This window comes from Nannobrachium achirus (assembly GCF_963921795.1).
Source record: "Nannobrachium achirus genome assembly, chromosome: 2".
Classification (NCBI taxonomy): Eukaryota; Metazoa; Chordata; class Actinopteri; order Myctophiformes; family Myctophidae; genus Nannobrachium; species Nannobrachium achirus.
This window is the reverse complement of record NC_137811.1, coordinates 37,473,214-37,495,246: the sequence shown is the minus strand read 5'-3', so window position 1 is coordinate 37,495,246 and position 22,033 is coordinate 37,473,214. Positions and strand designations below refer to the sequence as shown.

General features: G+C 42.8%; 1 protein-coding gene across 1 annotated transcript in view; it reads left to right on the top strand.

Moving 5' to 3' along the window:
* Nucleotides 1-8,954: 8,954 nt before the first annotated feature.
* rftn1b (raftlin, lipid raft linker 1b) overlaps nucleotides 8,955-22,033 on the top strand; it is a gene marked incomplete at its 3' end in the record, with an annotated part of 116,001 nt that continues 102,922 nt past the window's right edge. Inside the window, exon 1 of the mRNA XM_080741719.1 lies at nucleotides 8,955-9,399. The remainder of the gene's footprint in view (nucleotides 9,400-22,033) is intronic.

Genomic DNA, 22,033 nt, shown 5'->3' with positions numbered 1-22,033 from the left:
GTGTCCATTTATGAAGATATCTGTATCTGTCTGTCTGCATCCATTTTATGCCCATATATGGAGATCTCTGTATCTGTCTTTCTGTGTCCTTTTATGCCCATATATGGATATCTCTGTATCTGTCTGTCTGTGTCCCTTTAAACCCATATGGCGATCTCTTTTTCAGACCAAAGGCCTGAAATGTCATATACATTCATATTGTCAGGACCTCAGGAAGGACAAAATTGCTTAGAAAGTGACGCTTTTTGTTTGTTTCTTCAACTTGAGCAAGAATATGCAGCCTGCTTGCTTTGCCACCCGTGGGAAATAATGCCCCTCCGGTTTGTTAGTGAATACACATCATAGCCATTGTATGGGTATTGCCTAGAGGACATCGGCTCTGCATACTTTTTTTTTTATATTATTTTTTTTTATCCCACGGTTTTTGCAACCCATTTTTCTCACCCGGTGACTACCTAACCTGTAGTCCTGGTTTCCGCTCTCCCCCTGCCGCACCAGGGGACATTGGGGAGCACCCGGCTGGCTAGGGGGAGGTAGTATAGAAACCAGGACTACTGCATGTTTTTGTGTGAGGGCCTATGCCCAAAGAGACACGGGGAGAACATGCAAACTCACCACAGAAAGGCCCTATCGCCAACCCCACCTAGGGTGTGGGTACTGATGACGCGGGTGGAGGAACAAGCCCCCAGCGCCCACAGCTTCCCCCGGTGGGAATCGAACCCTCTAGCTGTGAGGCGAAGTGCTAACCACTGCACCACCGTGCCCCTTGGCTCTGCATACTTGACCTAGAGTGCAAAGTGAAAGTGTGGAAGAATTGTCTATTTGCACAGGAGTGAGTCAGAATGAGTCAGCAGAAGTGAAGTCAGAATGAGTCAGCGTTTGTGCCGGTTCCGGAACCGCCTGATGTCAGACATCAGCTCCGCATACGGAGATTCCGTACCTTTCGCGCCGGTTTAGATTTTTTACTTAGATTTCTTTTTGGGGGGGCCCTGTGCTAGAATCCATCAGTAGCTCATTTAGAAGCATCATGAAAAATGTGGCACTTTTATTCACTTCGTAACAGTAATTTTGCTAAGCCACCTCACTAGATTGGAAGGCAACATCTGACTTAAATCATATTAGCAGGATTTCTGTCCTTGCTCATATTAAAGACAATGTAACTTCTGCATTTAGTATTTAATCCCTTCGTGTGGTGTTTCGAACTTGTGGATCTGCTACTTTTGATACTTATGATATATGATCAAAAGTATGATGTGACACTGTAGTATGATTAGGAAGGGCATTCATTTACAAAGAAATGTGGCACAGTGTGCAAATAGCAACTTTTCCTTTTTAAATAAACCTTATTTAAATTATACAGAGTTTACAATAATTGTAACGCATTTGTATTACATGAAAATAGGCATTTAACTCTTTTACCGCTTTGGACGTTCCCGTTCGCCCCATTTTTCCCGGCGGCGCGATGCCAATTGTACGTTCTTTGGCTCGTTCTTTTGTACCTTGTTTTGATGTCTGTAAACTGATGAGGGGTCGCGCGGGTGTGTACCGTAGAGACAGCTCCCGTAAAAGTGCTCTCAAAAACCCACTGGACGTTAGCATCAATGGAGTAACAACACTCTTCCTTGTTATTTTCTCTGGGTCTATTGCTCTGTAGCGATTGAGCTGTCTTGACGGACGGTAGCCTACCGCGGCCATTTCACATTAATTCTTGCATGAGGCTGCCCTCTACTGCTAGTATAGCGAAAGTACACCTATTTAAGGAGAAAAGAAAATAATAATGATGAACAAAAATGAATACATCTTTGTCTATAACATCGCAAAGGTAAGGTGCTTTTGCTGGCACAAAACCCAATGAATAAATAACAACATCTGGTAGTAAAACTGTTAATTACACTAGAAGCTCAGCCGGCCGAGCGTCTAGTCGGCGACCTGGCCAACTCGGGAACGATGTAAATAGGGAATGAATGTCCCGCCCTTTAATGCAAACCCCATTATACCTGTTGTCATAGCATCCGTTTTGACCATCTGTTTGCCTGTGTCCATTTATGCCCATATATGGAGATATCTGTCAACGTCCATTTTATGCCCATATATGGAGATCTGCACTCCGCGCCGCGGCGGGGAACACGCATGCCGAATCTGAAGCCGGTGGGACGAACGGTTCTCGAGATACGCGGATTACATACACATTACACACAGACAGAGATTTGTCGCATTTATAGATAGATGAGTGTAGAACATTTCAATATAAAAATAGTGCTTTTATATGTTAAAACTCAAAAGATGCCATGATTTCAGCTTTTTTTGTCCGGAGTCTTTTCAGTTCAGTTTTGATTTGTTTGAAGACCACCTCTCCAGAGATGGCCTTCTGGTGTATCACCTTGGCACTTTGAGTGTTCCATAGTTTGTTATACCGTGCACACAACAGACCAGTGGATCTCCTGATCCATGGCAGACATTCTTTCTTCAAAAACCTCATACATTGCAGCTATATATGTGACTTTAACATTAAAACCAATGTGTGCCACCTTCCCCCACACATACTTTTCCACATCTTGCCATTTAACTCTCTCCTTTAATAAGGAGTGTTTCCCATTGTAAACACTAGAGAGCAGTACTACATCTCAGTAAAAGAGGGTTGATCTACTAAGTGAATGAAGTGATCATGGGACCTTCAGTATGGAATGCATGAATGCAAAACATCCGAGTAAAACGGTGAATGGGCAACTGAAGCCGTAGCCGTTATTTATTTTAATCAATGTGAGGGGACTAATTAACATGTTTCTAAATTATTTTGCAGTATACCCAGTCCATGAGACTGATGCTTTTACAAATGTAAATGTATTGTCCCATCTGACTCGTTTCCTGACTCTTCCCAATGAGGACACATCAGTAGAAACTCATGCAGTGCTGTGTCCTCTGCGCTCGTTCTCAGCATGGCCAAGGAGGACACCAACCTAAAGTTACGGCACACTGAACATTCCCATTTGTTCTTCCACAATAAACGTACTCAAGCAGAATCTTTAAAAAGACATGATGTAAATGTCCTTTCATCCCATTTCCCCCCACCCTTTATATACTGTATACATATTATGGAGCAATTATCCAAAACTAAAACATGTTGGCAATTACACTGTGGGTGATCATTACTGTTCATTAGGGAACCGTCTTAGCCACAGCTAAAGCTGAGCATTTCAGAATCCTGGCTGCTGTTTTATATGGTTCATTCTGTTGAACGGCAGGAGTGTGGCCACTCAACATGAACCACTTCACTTTCTTTCTTTCATGATATTCTTTTCTATTCGCTAGTTCTCCAAGGTCATTTAAAAATTGTGATCTAGATATGGTTGGGCAGTCTCCATTCTTGCTTTCTGGAGGTGTATATTATGAACTCTAATGGGGCTCCCATTGTGCGAATGAAGAGAGGGGGTAAAAATCTCCATCCTTCAAGTGAGACATATCATTAATTTGTGGCCTGGAGTTAGGTTTGCCTGGAGACTGTTGAGGAGCACCACAAGGGTTCCCTGTGAATAAAGGCACTGTGGTGAGGGCTGTGTGAGCCTCGCAAATGAGCACTTGGATGCCCTATTAGGCAGGGAATTACTTTGAGAAGAGGCCAATGTCATGACTTTGTTGTGTAGAATTGTGAACCTTTGTCAGTGTGGTTGGACCTGTTCAATAATAATTAGCGTAATGGATGACTCATCTGAAGGAAGTCATCCATTCTTCTCTCCTCTTCAGCTGGGGTTTCTTCTGCTGAAGAGAGAGTTTCAGAAATCATTCTCATATTTCATTCATGAATAATGAATCTCACTGCAAATGCAAATGATCATGAATCAATACTTTCCCCTCTATGGACTCGGTTTCATTAGCCAAGTGTATTTGTGACAAGTGTCATTTGTTTGCATTTTCATTTTGTTCAATGAAGTTGCCAAGGCACTATAGCTACTATTTGCAGTTTCACTTGTTACTTCAATCCAAAGAAAGGTGCTGTGCTATACAATTTACTGTTTGATGGCTCAAAATAGCCAACTACTCCTTTTCACCATTTTTGCAAAGATACGTTTTCTCTCATATAGGTTAATGAATATTGGCCTTAACCAATGACATAGTAGTGAATACAATTTAAATACTACAGAACTAGACTAACCCATCATGAACACTTTTCAAGAGATTTGAGATTCAAGATCATTTATATCTTATATACAAGTTGACAAGAGTAAAATTATTGCTCAGAGCCCTGTTCATCTTTTGACAAAAAGCCAGGAACAAACCAGGAATCTTCAATTTCCCAGATGACTGCTGTATACCTCCTGAGCCACTGCTGCATGCCATTATAGAAAATGTGTCATTATCACCAGGGGTGAAGACATTTGTGCGTGCGTGTGTGTGTGTGTGTGTGTGTGTGTGTGTGTGTGTGTGTGTGTGTGTGTGTGTGTGTGTGTGTGTGTGTGTGTGTGTGTGTGTGTGTGTGTGTGTGTGTGTGTGTGTGTGTGTGTGTGTGTGTGTGTGTGAGAGAGAGAGAGAGAGAGACAGACTTAAAGACTTTGCGGAATACAGAAAATCATTCATGACAGAAATCTTAGATAAAAGGTAGACAATGAATGACTGTGTAATATTAGAGACAGGGAGGCAGACAGACGGTTGAGATGATGTACAGCAAGTGTTACTTTTATGCTGTGCTACTGTGCTGTGATACAACAATATTAGTATTAGGGCTTACCTCCTGGGCAGAGCTCACCTTTCTAGTTTATACTCTTCCTCAAAATCAACAAGTCCAATCTAATTCACCAAAGATGGGTGCCACTGAGCACTGTGTCAGGCACCTGGGACTGTTGGCAAGCAAACTGACACTGTGGGAAGCAACACGAGGAAGAGAAAGAGGCGCACCGCCTATGACGGCATGCCAGCGGAGCTGAAAACACTGCAGAGCTCAAGACCCTAATGCTAGACAGGAGGGTGTGGAGGGCAGAGATTCAGGAGTCCCGAGTTGGTGTTGGCTGGTCCACACTCTCGCATCACATCACATGCCACTTATTTTCTGCCGATAAAAATAAAGAGCTTTGCATCTGTTGATCTTGTCGTTGAAGCTACATAAAAGACTACCCGTAATTGCTGGACTATGAGCCGCGGCTTTTTTCCCATGGTTTGAACCCTGCGGCTTATACAGCGGTGCGGCTTATATATTGATTTTTACAGCCAGCGGCCAGTTAGTTCGTTTTACAATGGTCTTTAACAAGGATTTATATATTGACTTTTACAGCTAACAGCCACCAGGGGCGCTCTAGCAGGAAGGACACCTGCGGCTTATAGTCAGGTGCGGCTTATATATGTAAACATTTGTTTTTTGTTCTAAATTTTGTTGGTGCGGCTTATATTCAGGTGCGGCTTATAGTCCAGCAATTACGGTATATATACACATACAGCATCAATCAAAGTCAGAGTATATTCACATATTCTGCCATGTATCGTACATAAACGTAGACCATTTTCCCATTTGTTTACAATTTCATTGCCTGTCAACTTGCCTGAATATTGAGTCATTCTTGAGTCATCATTGTGTGAGTAATAAAGTCATGGACTTAGTTCTTCAGGGACTATTTTTGTCTAGATTTTCAAATCAGGTTGCTGCACTATAATCATGTAACATAACAACTATAATTCAAGAACTATAACATAATGCTTGAAAATCAAACAAACCATGGAGTGCTAATGTAAAATGGTCCAAATGTGAAGTAATCATCTAATGTTTAGTACACCCTGTTCGATTGGCCGAACCACCCATTGTCAGAGTACGCAGAATGTATTATCATAGTACTTGGCGGCAGTCTATGACATCAGACAGTACTATATTGATGACACCAGGGATTTCAATATGGGCACATTACAGGGACACAGACAGACTGACACACAGACAGATACAAAGAGATTTGTGGATTTAACAGATATTCTCTGAGAACTGCTGATCCAACTGACTAACCACTGCGCTCCCTTGGGTCCTCAGCAATACGCACGCCGTTTGAAGTAGAGCGGTTCTTGAGATATGCATTGATTTGGTGCATTGATAAAAAGCGCTATCCATATTAATAAAGATGATATTGCCAACTAAATTCAATCAGCCAATGAATCAGTCATCAGAGACTATCATTCTGTGTGATGTTCCCAGAAAGGTTAACCAACAAGAAGCTCTGAATGTGTGGCTTGCTGGGGGAGCCTCAGCAAAATGGGGTAGAAGGATACTGTATTCAGTGTACTGTATACATACAGGATACAGTGTAATCATTGGGCAAAAGATATGTCTGTCAGAGGTGATACAATGCATGCTCGTGTGTGCTGTGCATGCAGTTTCTGTGTCAGCTGTTTTGGGGATTATTGTGGTTCTGCATTGTTGTTGTTATTATGATCTCTGCCAGGAGATCATGTTTTCACTCCTGTGTGCGCGTGCATGTGTGTAGTGTGTGTGTGTGTGTGCGTGCATATGTGTGCTTGTGTGCGTGCGAGTCAGCCACTCTGCAGCTAATCCCATACCACTACTAGGCTGATCAGCTTAATATTTATTGTAAACAACTTTTTTTCAAATTGGTTTATGACAACTATGTCTACCTAAAGTACCGTAATTGCTGGACTATAAGCCGCACCTGAATATAAGCCGCACCAGCAAAATTTAGAACAAAAAACAAATGTTTACATATATAAGCCGCACCTGACTATAAGCCGCAGGTGTCCTTCCTGCTAGAGCGCCCCTGGTGGCTGTTGGCTTTAAAAATCTATATATAAATCCTTGTTAAAGACCATTGTAAAACGAACTAACTGGCCGCTGGCTGTAAAAATCAATATATAAGCCGCACCGCTGTATAAGCCGCAGGGTTCAAACCATGGGAAAAAAGCCACAGCTCATAGTCCGGCAATTACGGTATGTTATATGAATCACAACGCAAACGTCCCTACAGGCCATATAAACACTACTGTTTTTCTGTCTTATGAGATGTATCAGAACTACAGCCAATTGCAGATACTGAAGCTATCACCACACCTTAAACTCTGTCCAAGCTTTGCAGTCATGCCTGCTGGCGGAGTTTCGCGCTCTGCTGAGCTCACCTTTCTAGTTGATGTTGGTGTTGGTGTAGGTATTGTGGAAAAGTTTGAATATGTATCACATAGCTCTATAACTCAAGGGTAGTGGTCCCTAGCTCTCACAGACCACCTCCTTAAATAATGAATGCAAGCTATAGGGGGTCCTGACCAGAATGTATTAAATATGCATATTTAGTCCCTACACAGAGTGTACCACTACACACATCCATGTCTTTATTCACCAAAACAAGCATTACTGTTTGAGTATTCTTTCGCTGTATGTCTTGATGAATTCAATATAGGACCACAATAGGACCCTCGGGGCTTTTTGTGTTATCCTTAGCATTATTGTATAACTGTACCTCTATACTTTTTTTAAGTATTCAATCAATCAATCAAAACCAAACCTACTACCAGACTGCCTACTGTAAGTGCTTCAACCTTTTTCCCCACTACTAACATTGTCGCTGTCGGGCAGAAACCTTGTAGTTTCAAATGTGTATGCTTTTCGTAAAGTAAAGTAAAACTAGTGAAAATAGATCTACAAGCACAATGTGTGCACAACATCATTTTCACTATTTTAAATCATTTTCAAAATGATGAGTACATAGGGTTTTGGACATACAAGGTTTCCACCTGACAACAACGATATCACGCTATAACAGTGGTTCTCAACCCCAGGGGGGTCCCCAAATTATTTTGGGGGGTCCCCAGATGATTAACTTAAAATGTGCAACATTGTTTACTCACTCAACAGTAAACAAACCAACGTAAAATGTAAGTGTATAGAGGGTACATGGACATTTCTAAAGTGAACATTTTAGAACTTTTTAATACCTCTAGAGGCAGACATTGTGAAAATAGCCGATCTGCATGCTCACAACGCCTCACAATTTTCACAATAGAATCGTGTTATACAAAATGTAATGCCTCAACTCTCATTGCTCGTCAGGGTGGGGGGTCCCCAGTTCAAATATGATAATTTTGGGAGTTCAAATATGATTCTTTTGGGGGTCACGGCCAGAAAAGGTTGAGAACCACTGCACTAGAATGTGTTGCAGAGCCAGGGGGTATGTCCGCACATTGACTATGTGGCACCGGCCGCACCGCACTATATCACTTTCTACTTCTCTCCCCTCTGTCTCTCCATTTCTCAAACAAACTATTGATTCATATGTCCTTCTGTCTGTACGCCCATCTTTCTTTAAGCTTTTATTCCCCAAACAACACCCACCCTTCTTCTCCCTCCCTGCCCACCTCTGCCTCTCTCTCCCTCTCCCTCTCACTCTCCAACTCTGGTATTTCCCCGTCCCCCCCTACACCCACCCCCTTCCTTGTTGCTCCCACACCCCTCCCTTTTCCTCTCTCTCTCTCCCTCTCTGTTTCCCCCAAGCCCCTCTCCTCAGATGGATTCTTCAGTCAGTCGACTGGAACTGGTGCGGCTGCTGGAGAGAGAGAGAGAGAGAGAGAGAGAGAGAGAGAGAGAGAGAGAGAGAGAGAGAGAGAGAGAGAGAGGGGGAGAGAGAGAAACACAGAGAGAGAGAGAGAGAGAGAGAGAGAGGGGGAGAGAGAGAAACAGAGAGAGAGAGAGAGAGAGAGAGAGAGAGAGAGGGTGGAGGGGCTGCGCTGAACAGAGGCTGGGTCAGAGCATTCAGTTGCTTCAGACAATCACAGGGGAGTAAAACAGACAGGAAGAAAGACTGAGCGAGAGACAGCAAAACAGCAAAAGGAAAGCAAGAGAGAGAGAGTGAGAGAGAGGAAGAGAGGGAGAGGAAGAGAGGAAGAGAGAGAGAAAGAGAGAGAGGGAGAGAGAGAGAGCGTGAGAGAGAGGCAGAGAGAGGAGGTAGATATGTGACAGGATGTGGTTTCCCTGAGCTTGCACAACATCGGTAGAGAGCATACTTTGAGCATGACCTAAACACACTTGCGTACAAGTGTGCATACAAGTGTGCTTCTTGCTGCCTGTGTGCTCCGTTAGGTGGTGAGCCTGCTGCTGCTGCTGCTGCTGCTGCTGGCAGAGAAGGACGAAGCAAACCGCTGGTGCTGCTGCTGATCCTGTGTGAGCGGGCAATCCCTGTTCCTCCGCTGCCTGCCTGTCAGAGGACCGTGTTCCCTTTGATAGGTGTCCAGACTGTCCACAGGATCTCAACAGGGTCAACTGTCAGGGAGGAGAGGACTTGTGCCTGCCTGGGACTGTGTGGTCATCCTGTGCTGCTGGTCTCCTATCAGTAGAATGTGTTTGTCTCTTCCAAGTGCTGGTCCACTGCTCACTGCCTTCTCATCTCTCCAGTGAACTTTCCAAGTCTCTCTTCCATTCTGAAACAGGTGAGTTACAGTAGCTTTGTGTGTGTGTGTGTGTGTGTGTGTGTGTGTGTGTGTGTGTGTGTGTGTGTGTGTGTGTGTGTGTGTGTGTGTGTGTGTGTGTGTGTGTGTGTGTGTCCATTTGTGGCTTTGTGGGTTCATATGTGACTACTGTATGTGTGCGAATGCTCGGGCTCGTGGCACGTGACTGCATGCCTGTGTAATGTTTTAAGATCAGCAAACATCTATTACAGTGAGAACAAAAATGGATCCACCATGAGACTGCATGTAGCACTCATTTGACAGTCTCTGTAAACTTGATGTATAGTGGCAACTGTTCAGCAGTCAGCACACTACAATAACTGAGAGCAACATTCATCCCACTGACTGTGTTGATTCATTTATAGATGCCACAAGCCAGAAGTTTGTGTCAGTGTATGTTTAATGTACAACAGACCTGCCTGCACACCTACAGTCCTACACCCTACTGATTCATATACACACACACACACGCATACAGTATTGTACACACACACGCACGCACGCACGCACGCACGCACGCACGCACGCACGCACGCACGCACGCACGCATACACAAATGCTGCCACTCACACATGCACATGCATATCATTTTGTACTCTCATTGACGTTAACATGCAAGCAGGTCAGCAGATGCACACATAGTCACACACACATGCACGTGCACGTGCTGTGCACACACACACAGACAAGTGCTACGCAGGTACTGTATACGGTGTGCATGTGTCAGCAAATGCACACTCATACATAGTGTAATCCTCTTCAGTGTGTTAAAACTGGAAAGAGTTCATTCTCACACTGCACACTGTCAGAGGTGAGGTTACAGTAAGAGCGTGTGGCGTTTGGTAATGCAGATGTGTACATCTGGCTGTTTTTGAAGTCACACACGTGTGATGGATGGTACCGACTGGAACCAGAATGCCAAAAATGTCTACCTGGCTCCAATCAGTGAACCCTGACAGCATTTCAAGATGTGCTCAGCATACTATAGCACTTCTCCCCCTGCTGCAGAGTGAGGCAGCGGGGGAGTGTGTGTGTGTGTGTGTGTGTGTGTGTGTGTGTGTGTGTGTGTGCACTGTAAAATAATTCGCTGTAAATTTACAGTAAATTACTGGCTAATAATTGCATTACTTTCACAGTAATTTTCACAGTAAATATTGCGCAGTAAATTACTGTAATTTCACAGCTGTGAAATGTTAGTAATTTACTGTGATTTAGCAGTATGTATTGCAGTTATTTACTGTGATATTACAGTAGTTGCCTGTATTTTTACACTATTACTGTGAATGTAAGGCAGCTCAGTAGGCAGTAATTTACTGTAAATTTACAGTAAATTGTATCTAATACAGTAAAATATTGTAAATTTGAATTTATAGGCCCATTCCCAATGGGCCAGATAACAGATACAAAAAAAGCTCTTTCTCCAGATATTTTTCCATTCAAAGTGGATGGTAGATACAGATAAAAAATATCTGCCACAGATATTTCTTTTATCTGTGACAGATATTGTTTTATCTGTATCTAACTATCTATCATCCACTTTGAATGGAAAAATATCTGAAGAAAGAGATTTTTTTATCTGTTATCTGGCTCAGTGGGAATGGGCCTTAACTGTGATTTTACCATACATACACAAACATGCTAAAAGAAAAAAAGAAAGGAAAAACAACTTCATTCATTTAAACTTTTTATTGTACAATTCCAATACAAAGTGCAACATTTCAAATGGACAAAGAAGAACCACACATGAAGCCTTTACTCAGTAGAAGTGTTAAGTCTACAAACACTCCTGGAGTTTGGTCTGGTGTCTGGAGGCCAGTTTGAAAACTGGTTGTCATAGACTTTAGTTATTTAGGAGGCTGCAACACTGTTTTCCTGTGAAACTCCAGGAGTGATTTTGTGGACTAAAAAAAACTTCACCTGACTTTGTATCAGCATGGTGGTGAGCAGATACAACATTTTCACTTTTGAGTGAACTGTTCCTTTAACTGCAAAATAACTCATCTACTCACCCTCATGCCAGCTGGAACAGAGGTGAAATGTGTCCATATAACACAAATGGAGGTTGCCTTCACAACTTGGGGAGAAATCTGGCAACCCTCCTGTGTGTTATATGAACACACTTCAGCAGGCACGAAGTATGTGAAGTACACCTCAACTTTGCACTCAGTCACATAAGTCCTGAAGGTATAAAGCAACACAGTAGTGGTAAGAACAAAGCAAACTAATGATTACAGTATGCACCTTGCTAACATGCAGGCCGAGACAGAAGAGGCGAGCATTGCTGAATGAAGTGACAGGGCATCAGCAAAGAATATTGGCAATTTTACATATCCAGATAAGAATAATGGCTGGTGGAGTTGGACAAACAAGAGTAGGGCATCTGAAACACGTATGAGTGTGTCTCATATTCGAGTCCTGAATACCATCGACCATTCAAAGTCCACAAGTTTTCTCAAATGCGTATGAGTGTGTCTCATATTGGAGTCCTGAATACCATCGACCATTCAAAGTCCACAAGTTGTCTCAAAAGTGTGCTCACGTGTGGGTTGATACGCCACGCTTCTTCGATTTGGAGCCTCTCTCAGGGTTAATGCCCATGAAGCACCTGTAAACAATAAGACAAGACAACAACTTTTACTTTCACATAAACATATATTGCATCGTTTATACAAGGCACATGCAGCAGTTCCCCTTTCCCTTAAGTAAACCCTACACCGGGTTCCCAAACTTTTTTTGTCTCAGGGTACCCCATAAATATCTTTTTAATCCGAAGCACCCCTACATTATAATTTTCACTCCCAGCACCTTATATTTATAGCATATCATCGTTGTCGGGTGGAAACCTTTTATGTCCAAAACCGTTAGTTTTGTATTTATCATCCATAAAATGTACTAAACTAGTGAAAAGTGATTAGGTTGAGAGGAAAACGTTGAGATAATAGCCATTTTGGTTAGAACTGACTGAAAATAACTGTACTTCAAGTTTAAATGATACTAAATATTTGTCCAAATAAATACATTTCAAATATTATCAAATGATCTCGCGGCACCCTGTCACCCACTTTGAAAACCCCTGCCCTACACCACAGAAAGAAAGTAGTACTGAGAGTAAGTAACATTCAAGTATCAATGTTGCAAGCAATCCAGTACAATGCTTCAGTACAATTTCAGTGTTACAATACCTCCAATCCAGAGTACACACACCATCCTCAGGAGCAGATTGAAGTTGTAGTAGATCGCGAAAACCACAGCTATCCAATAATGATCCCATCGTGTTGTCCCATCACACTTGCTCTTCAATGGACAGCATCCAGGCCATAGACTTCATTAAATCACCTGAAAAGAGATACCCATTATGTGATATTGTAGAGGTGAAATGCTAATTGAACAAGAGTAGAATTTCAATGATCAGCAACATCACAAACTGTGACACAACTCACTTTATTTTGATCTACCTTGGACAATCAAGCAGGGGGTGCTTGGTAATTTCTCCGTCATCTGCACATCAGTGGCTGTGGCACACAGCTGTAAAATAAATAAGACAAGACAACAACCACCTCAATGATTGACCATGCCCAAGAGATCTCAAGCTGACACCAAACTCTCTCCAGGACCTCTAAAACCTTATCTAGAACCTCAATCAATCTGTCAATCACATTAGATCTACTTTGTATTATTCTATGCCAAATTCTATTAGCAATGTTAAATTCAGTATAATACATTTTCAGTAGCCTATAAGTATAATACCTTTGGATAAACTCCAGAGTACAAGTGCCATCCTCAGGAAGGATACTGCAGATTGAAGTTGCAGTAGCCATCACGTGGTCCCATCTTATTCTTCAATGGACAGCATCCTTCATTATATCACCTGAACAGAGATACCCATTGTGTGATATTGTTAAGAGGTGAAATGCTAAATGCATTCCACAATACACACACACACACGCACGCACGCGCGCGCGCGCGCACACACACACACACACACACACACACACACACACACACACACACACACACACACACACACACACACACACACACACACACACACACAGACAGACAGACAGACAGACAGACAGACACACACACACACACACACACACAATGTATTTATGCCCACAGAGTGGCTTATCACTCTGTGGCATGTACTGTTTGGTACAGTTTAAAATAAATGAAATCTTTCCAAAATGTTCAGTTTATTTTACTTTAATATTATTTGATGAAGATAATATAAAAAATAAAATCTCTATTCAGACACATTCCAGTATTTTTCTGACTTACATTATTTTCTAGGTATGCTTACATTATGATATTAAGGGGAAAAAAATCACCCTATGTCACCCTAATGACCATAATGTCTCACATGTGGAGGAAAGGGGAGGGGCGACTGGGCGAGGAGATTCCATCAAAGTCAAAACAAAGTTTTAATGTAGGCAATTAAATATATACATTTAATCCATGCATAAAGATTTAAGGACATTATACTTATGACAGGATTTTTGACGGAAATTAAGCTCCTACTGCAGTAGACACCACAGGTAGGCTAATGATCAATCATTAATCTGATGGTGTCACCCGTCGAATATAGACCATCTCTACAGCAGTGGTTCTCAAAACTTGTGGTTCCACAAACCCCAATTTAACACTTATCAGCCAGTGGACGTCCATTTGAAAAGATATACGCCAGGGACCCCCATAAGAGAAGATTTTGAAGGCTCTGTAGTGATTCCATTTTAATTTCAAGGACCCCCAGGACATATGTAATGGTATTTCTATCTCTGAGATGATATATGTTAATTTAACTCTCAGAATGTACAAATGGAACAAAATGGACCTGTTATAATTTAGCCAGGGACCCCCTGGAACTCCCTGAAGGACTCCTGCGGGGTCCCGTACCCCACTTTGAAAACCAATGATCTACAGGCTCCCATGTGTCGTGACGCTTGGCTTGTGGATCGGTTGCTTTTACAACAGCAACTTTTAGCCACACTGGAGCATAAAACCTCCCCCGGTGCAAATATTATCATTGATATAGTTGAGAAGAACCAAATGGACCCGGCGTAAGGATACGTACAACTGACACAAGGATTGTCTGTGGTTCTCAAAGTAGTGTCCGGTCATTATCGCGTCCGAGTGATGGAGTTCCAGATGGTCCACAGCTAAATGATAGATATAGGAACCAAATGGACCCGTGTGGGTCTGTAACTCGTGCGTCGCGGGGAGTTCTTCCACGCGCGTCGGCCGTATTGAACCGGGCAGGGAACGTTCTCTACCGCGGTCCGCTAGCTAGTAAGCAGCCGACATGATATAAATAAGCCCCGCTGACGTGCAGCCTATCGGCGGCAGAAACCACACAAGCACACTGGTGAAACGGCTTGGCGTATACACCGAGCGACGCGCGCCAATATGAGCTTGTATATCTGCTATTTAGTTGAAGTGGTTTGTAAGGGAAATACACATTTAACTCGACAGTTTAAATGTGTGTTTCCCTCACACACCGCTTTAACTAATAGCAGATATACAAGCTCATAGTGGCGCGCGTCGCTCGGTGCCGGTTCACCGGTGTGCTTGGGTGTCTTCTGCCGCTCGACAGGCGCACGTCAGCAGGGAAGCAGTGCTACTTCAGAGCCTGCAGCACACATACATTGCTGGAGCAAGACTGAACCACACGCGAAAGCACAACTAGTTGTCATTAAGGTGGAGGGGGTAAAAAAGGAGCGTGACTTACCTTATCAGAGCAATGTTATGAACTTCACATGACTTCTGAAAGTTCCTTTGAATTGAAATTGACTTCATAATTTCATAATTCCATCTTCACCATCAGTTCACTGCTTTCCCTCTCACAATGGATATAAATTTGAAATGTAATCCCACAATGCAGCACAGTACAAGTAATTTGTTGTGATATCACAGTAACATTCTGAACACAATATTTTATTGTGAGATATATTGTAAAGTGTTGTGTAATCCTGATAACAATTTAGAGTACAGTCATTTGTTGTGTTATCACAGATGATGGTGTGATTACACAGTAATATTCAGAATACAGTATTATATTGTGAAATAATAATGTAAAGTATTGTGAGATCCTGGTAATATTTAACAGTGTGTGTGTGTGTGTGTGTGTGTGTGTGTGTGTGTGTGTGTGTGTGTGTGTGTGTGTGTGTGTGTGTGTGTTTGAACATATTGCGTGTGTGCACTGCAGTACAAGATGTAGGTGTACACCCGGGTGTCTAATGTATCTGTACATTTGTACGTGTCTGTACAGTACATGTCGCGTGCACATGTACTGTATGGCGTGTGTGCGTGCATGTGTTAGATGTATCTTTGTGTCTCCATGCGTGCATGCTTCTATATGTACACAGCATAAAATCCTCTGTGTTAATTTGTCCACTTGTAACTCTGAGAGTTCACAAACCAAAGATTACAACCAAAAGGACCCTTTCTGAGTTCATTTGGTTACATTTGTCTCAGTATTCAATGAACTTTTAATGAGAATGTTACAGTGTACTGTACTGTAAGCCTGTAATAGTGTTTAAGAGGATGCTGTGAGTTAGGCAGTGGCAGAGAAAAGGGTGGAGAGGGTGGCTGTGATTATAGCTCCATATTTTGGCGCAACACAGTTGTAGGCCAGCAGTGGCTCAGGGGTAGAGTTGGCCGTCTTAGAACACAGAGGGTTCCCAGTTCGATCCCGGGCTCCCCCAGAGTTGGTGTTGAAGTGTCCTTGGGTGTCATGACATTGGTCCGAAGGTATATTAGTCCGAATTTGTAAAGAATACTATGCCTAACTCTAACCCTAACCCTAACCTCAGTAACCCTAACTAAATTCGGACTAATGAACCTTCAGACTAATGAACCTTCAGACTTATGGGCAGTCCCCGTATCCTTGAGCAATACACTGAACCCATATATAAACTTTATTACAGGCTCAGGGCCCACAGGGTAGAGACACACATTACAAAGATAATAAAATAAAAATAAAAAAATCGAACCTCTGTTCGAAGTGGAGCTGTGTGTGTGTGTGTGTGTGTGTGTGTGTGTGTGTGTGTGTGTGTGTGTGTGTATTGCAGTTGATGCTCAGGGCAGGCTAGACTCAACAGCACCTCTCTGGTCACCCAGGGTTACTACATACAGGCTACATACAGACCCACAGACCCACCCACCCACATACCCACATACCCACCCACATACCTACACACACGGCCACGTATAGGGAGCTTGTGTTCCACACAGCTCCAAAAAGAGTACATTCATTCACCAAGCCCACACCGGAGCTACAAGAGGCACTCATATTGTCAATGTTCACCGAGACCCACTGGGGCTAAAGAGGCACTCATGCCAGTGTCCTCTAATGGAAGACGTGTACCTGACTGAGCTACGTCCAGGGTCTGTCATCTGTCCAATTAATCCATTCAAGGAGCGATCCAGTCTGCAAGTGAACTTGTAAGTCAGGTTCCTCAACAGAGCAAGAGCTCACTGGCTCTTGTGCTCCTAGGTTTCTTCAACAGTATACGAAGGCAGTCATTGTAGGCTACTTGCAGCTTCCTTAAGCTCTCTCTCTTATACTTCACCCACAGAGGGGCTGTATATAGAGGGGTGCAGTACGCTCTAAACAGGTTTACTTTAACCTCTGTAGTACAATGGTGAAATTTCCGAACCAACATGTTTGCTTGTACATAAAGCATTCTCCTCTGTCTTGACATATCCTCATCATCGTCTAGGGTGTCTGAAATAATATGCCCAAGATATTTTGTACTTTTTGACACACACATTGTTTGGCCAGACAGGTAAAAGGCAGGAAACTTGATTTCTAAGTCATCCTTAGTTCTACAGATCAGGACCATGCTCTTCTTAGCATTATACTTAATATCAAAGTCAATCCCATAATTAGTACAGATATTGAGCAGCTGTTGGAACCCACTGCTACTCGGGGAAAGTATAGTTAGGTCGTCAGCATACATAAAATGATTTATAAGGGTTTCACCGATCAAACAACCTGTACTGCACCCTCTCAGCTGTTTAGACAGGTCGTCCATATACAAGTTAAAGAGGGCGGGGCTTAAAATCCCCCCCTCACGGACTCCATTACCCACCTGAAAGGGGGTGGATACACTAGAATACGTATTAAGCAGCTAGGCACACCCCTAAGCTTGAGCTTATTAAAAAGCTTATAGTGATGGATACAATCAAAAGCTCTGGATGCATCTATAAACCCAACAAGCATTGTAGAGCCCTGCCTTCTATAGGTCTCCACTGCTTCTTTCAGTGCATAAATGCATAAGTCTGTACTATGCTTAGGCTTAAAGCCAAACTGATTGTCAGTCGTAGTTATGTAAACACTTAATCTGTCCAGGAGTAGTTTTTCCAAAACTTTGGACAGTATACTAGCTAAAGCTATGGGTCTGTAGTTGTCTTTACCGATGAGCATAGTTGCTCCCGATGAGCAGGTTGGTGCCTTGAATGGTTTCCTCCGCCATCGGTGTATGAATGTGTGTGTGTGTGTGTGTGTGTGTGTGTGTGTGTGTGTGTGTGTGTGTGTGTGTGTGTGTGTGTGTGTGTGTGTGTGTGTGTGTGTGTGTGTGTGTGTGTGTGTGTGTGTGTGTGTGTGTGTGCGTGCGTGCGTGCGTGCGTGCGTGCGTGCGTGCGTGTGAATGGGTGAATGTAATGCACACCTACATGTAAAGCGTCTTGGATAAAGGTGCTATATAAATGCACCTTTTACCATTTAGGCCAAAGTATAAAATAGTTCTTAAGTAGTTAATCAGACCATTTCGTCACTGTCGGGCAGAAACAATTTCAAGTGTTTCAAATGTGTACGTTTCTTCGTAAAGCAAAGCCCTGCTTCATCATACAAGACTGTCCCACAAGACAGTAAAATAGCAGATCTACATGCACACAACACCTTACTATATATCTTTCAATCATTCAATTCATGGATAAAGTAATGGATAGAACAGCCACTAAGGAAATAACGGATGGCTGCGGCCCTTATTGTGGAGATGTCAGACAGACAGGATGAGGAGGAGGCCAATAAGAGAGAGGAAAAGCCCATAGGCATGGAGAGGTATGTGTGTGTGTGTGTGTGTGTGTGTGTGTGTGTGTGTGTGTGTGTGTGTGTGTGTGTGTGTGTGTGTGTGTGTGTGTGTGTGTGTGTGTGTGTGTGTGTGTGTGTGTGTGTGTGTGCGCGCGCGTGTGTGTGAGAGGAACCCTATCTGAGTGAACTGCCGTTAATCAGTTCCAGCTGGTGAGTTGTGAGCGCCAGGCTGCGTTAACCCTTCTGTGTTGTTGGGTCACGAGCAGCTCACACACTCACGCACTGGTAGACTCACATGTACTGGTGTGGTGTGCTGTGGTGTGGTGTGCTGTGGTGTGGTGTGCTGTGTGTGTGTGTGCGTGTGCGTGCACACACTCATACATGTGCATGTGTGCATGTATGCGTTTAAGCGTACATGTACAGTACACGTGAAGCTCGAGCGCATTTATATAATATATGCACATGCTGTATAGACAGAACTGCACACAGCAGCAAGTACAGTAGCTACAGTATACTGTAGTACAGTATGTGTGCAACAGGCTCATTCAAATGCATGCACATAAGCAAGCATACTGTGCATGTGCGCGCGTGTGCACACACACACACACACACACACACACACACACACACACACACACACACACACAAGGGGGAAATAACTACTGTGAATTAGGAACCTCATAATAACTCCTTCATAGCCGCAACCATTATGCCGCAGCGAGTCGACAATGTGGAAGTTGTTATAGTATGTGATTCATTATTATTTTACCCCAGTGTTTCCAAACTGTTTCAGCCTGAGATGCAAAAGATGAACTTTGGTGCCTCCCCGGGACCCAAACGTACACAAATACATTATGAATGAACCACTTAAGGCACCACTTTTTTTCAAGGACCCCTGAATTGATACGTATTTGCATCTGAAAAGAGAGAACATAAGAGAACCCCAGAAGAGAACATTTGTTCAAAATGCTCCAAACTTTCTCTAGAGTTTTCAAAGATAGTGTAGATCTTGTAGATCATTTTTTTACTTCCTGAAATTCTATTTAAAGGGTTTCTTTCTTTTTGTTTTTGGAAATCCTTTCGAATTATTTTTCAAATTGTTTTAATTTTAGGAAAAAGGGATATTTTCTTACGACCCGTAAAAATGGGTGCTGAACCATCGTTGGGGAAACAGACAGTGTTTTACGGCATGTTGGTAAAGTGGATAATTAGGCCGGGTAAACATGAGAGATCTGTTTTAAGACCATTCTCCTGATCGACACTGTACTGTTGCTACATAGTGGGATTTGCCTCTTATGACATAATCAGTTCACATCAATGATGTTATTATGCTGTCTGATGTTTTTCAGGATTCAAATTCTGATCTTCTCAGAAGTCGGTTGTTGGCTGTGTGTGTGTGTGTGTGTGTGTGTGTGTGTGTGTGTGTGTGTGTGCGTGTGCGTGCGTGCGTGCGTGCGTGCGTGCGTGCGTGCGTGCGTGCGTGCGTGCGTGCGTGCGTGTGCTGAGTTTGTTTGGAGTCTTTTTTAGCAAACATGCCTTTTAATTAACTTATGTTTGCTACCTGATCCAGCCATAGTGACTCCTCTGTACCGCGTTAAATTTGATTAAGCTAACTGGCAAGGCTTGGTTGATTTAACCCCCGACATGTATTCCTCTACGTACAAGCATGTGCAGTAAAGGTAGAGCAAATTTTTCATTCAAAATTATAGTGCTCGTTTAATGGGAAATAAGTGCAAATGTAATTGCGTTCCACTCTGCTTTTGTTTTTTGCATATCATATGAGTTTAGTTTAGTTTAGTTTAGTTTATTTGATCATCTTTCACAGTGTGATACATTTTACAAATCATACCTCCCCAAAGAGAAAAAAAGACAAAACAAAACACTGGTGTGAAAATGACAAATGAATGCAAGCTTCAAAATAGACATGGTGTAAGCTACACAAACAATTTTCTAAAAGTTTCCAAAATTAGATACCGTAGTTATAAATGAATAATTAACGATTACTGACGATGATTGATGTTTGAAATTAATGGCATTGGCATTAATGGCAGACTATGGCTTTCTTTAAACCTAAGTATGCACTTTAGGATCTTGGCTAAACAAATAGTAGTAAAGGCTAGCACTTTTGTATATATTGACTGGAGCCAGAGATATTGAATAATTCACATTAATGTTATTGTTTTGTTTTTCAAGAAATACATTTCATATTTTGGAAAGCATTCCTCCAAATTCCCAAAATAAACTTTCCACATATTTCTATTGCAGTCTCCAGTTGAATCCAGTTGAATTTAAAAAAATACTGACATTTCAAGCAGACAGGCCTGCCACCTTGACTGGAAGCTGGGATGTAAGCCTCATATATTTGTCCTCTGAAACGCTCAGTTACAAGATCTCTGGGCAGAGATTACGCGCTGTGCTCTCCTGCGACGATGGCAGCGCTTTTGAAGATAGCAAGTTATTCAAGCCTCCGGCAGAGCCCCAGACCTGAGACACATATTAGCTAGGTGAATCCTGCTGGCATAGGGCAAACACAGGATCCAATCTTCCACCAGTTATGCAGTGGCTCAGCCATGGACCACAACATCCCCCTGGATATTTCTGGAAGGCAAATTGACTGCCGTTGTAATGGGTGGTCAAGAAAATTACAGCACGTATTGATTGGCTAATGTTCAACATGGATACGTCGATATGGTGTCTGAGAAGCTAAGAACTTGGCTTCGGTTGGCTTTAATAAAAAATGACCTGCCTGGGGCAAGTTCACAGAAAGCACAGTCACATCGTGAACACCGAAATCACAAATTTCTTCCATCGCCTGAGACGCTTTAGAGAACACAGCAGGGGAGTGAGGGTTTGTTTTTCTATTTTTGCTGTCTTTCTGCCTCCCCTTATCATTGAACCACAAACAGTATATCGTTGTTTTCAGGTGGAAACCTTGTATATCCAAAACCGTTCGTTTTGTACTGTATCTATCATTTAAAAAATAGTGAAAATAGCCAATCTACAAGCACACAACGCCTCACACACTGCGAGGCGTTGTGTGCTTGTAGATCTACTTGTTTTGTGCGACAGTCTTGTATGATGAAGCAGGGCTTTGCTTTACAATTTGAAGCTTGGAGATGTCTGCCCGACAGTGACGATATTCTGTCTTCACCATTTCACTGTGCACTTGTGCACCTCCATTTTAGTGGTTACGCACGCTGCTGGGTCAAGGCGGTATTTTGATGTTCACTTCGGAACAGTGGAACCAATCAGCATGGACATGCATAGGATATCAAGCCAGCTGGTTAGTTAGTTCGTTAGTTAGGGCTGAACTAATGATGGTGGACAGTTAGAGGGAGACCAGAGATAAAAGGAGAGGGAGAGACAGGTTGACGAGAGAGAGAGAGAGAGAAAGGGGAATGAAATAAATAAGAAAGAGAGATTGGTACCAATTATATTCCTGAGAGGGGAATAGTCATAGAGGGCCTGGTTCCCATGGCAATATCCTCCTGGACGTGTGTGTGTGTGTGTGTGTGTGTGTGTGTGTGTGTGTGTGTGTGTGTGTGTGTGTGTGTGTGTGTGTGTGTGTGTGTGTGTGTGTGT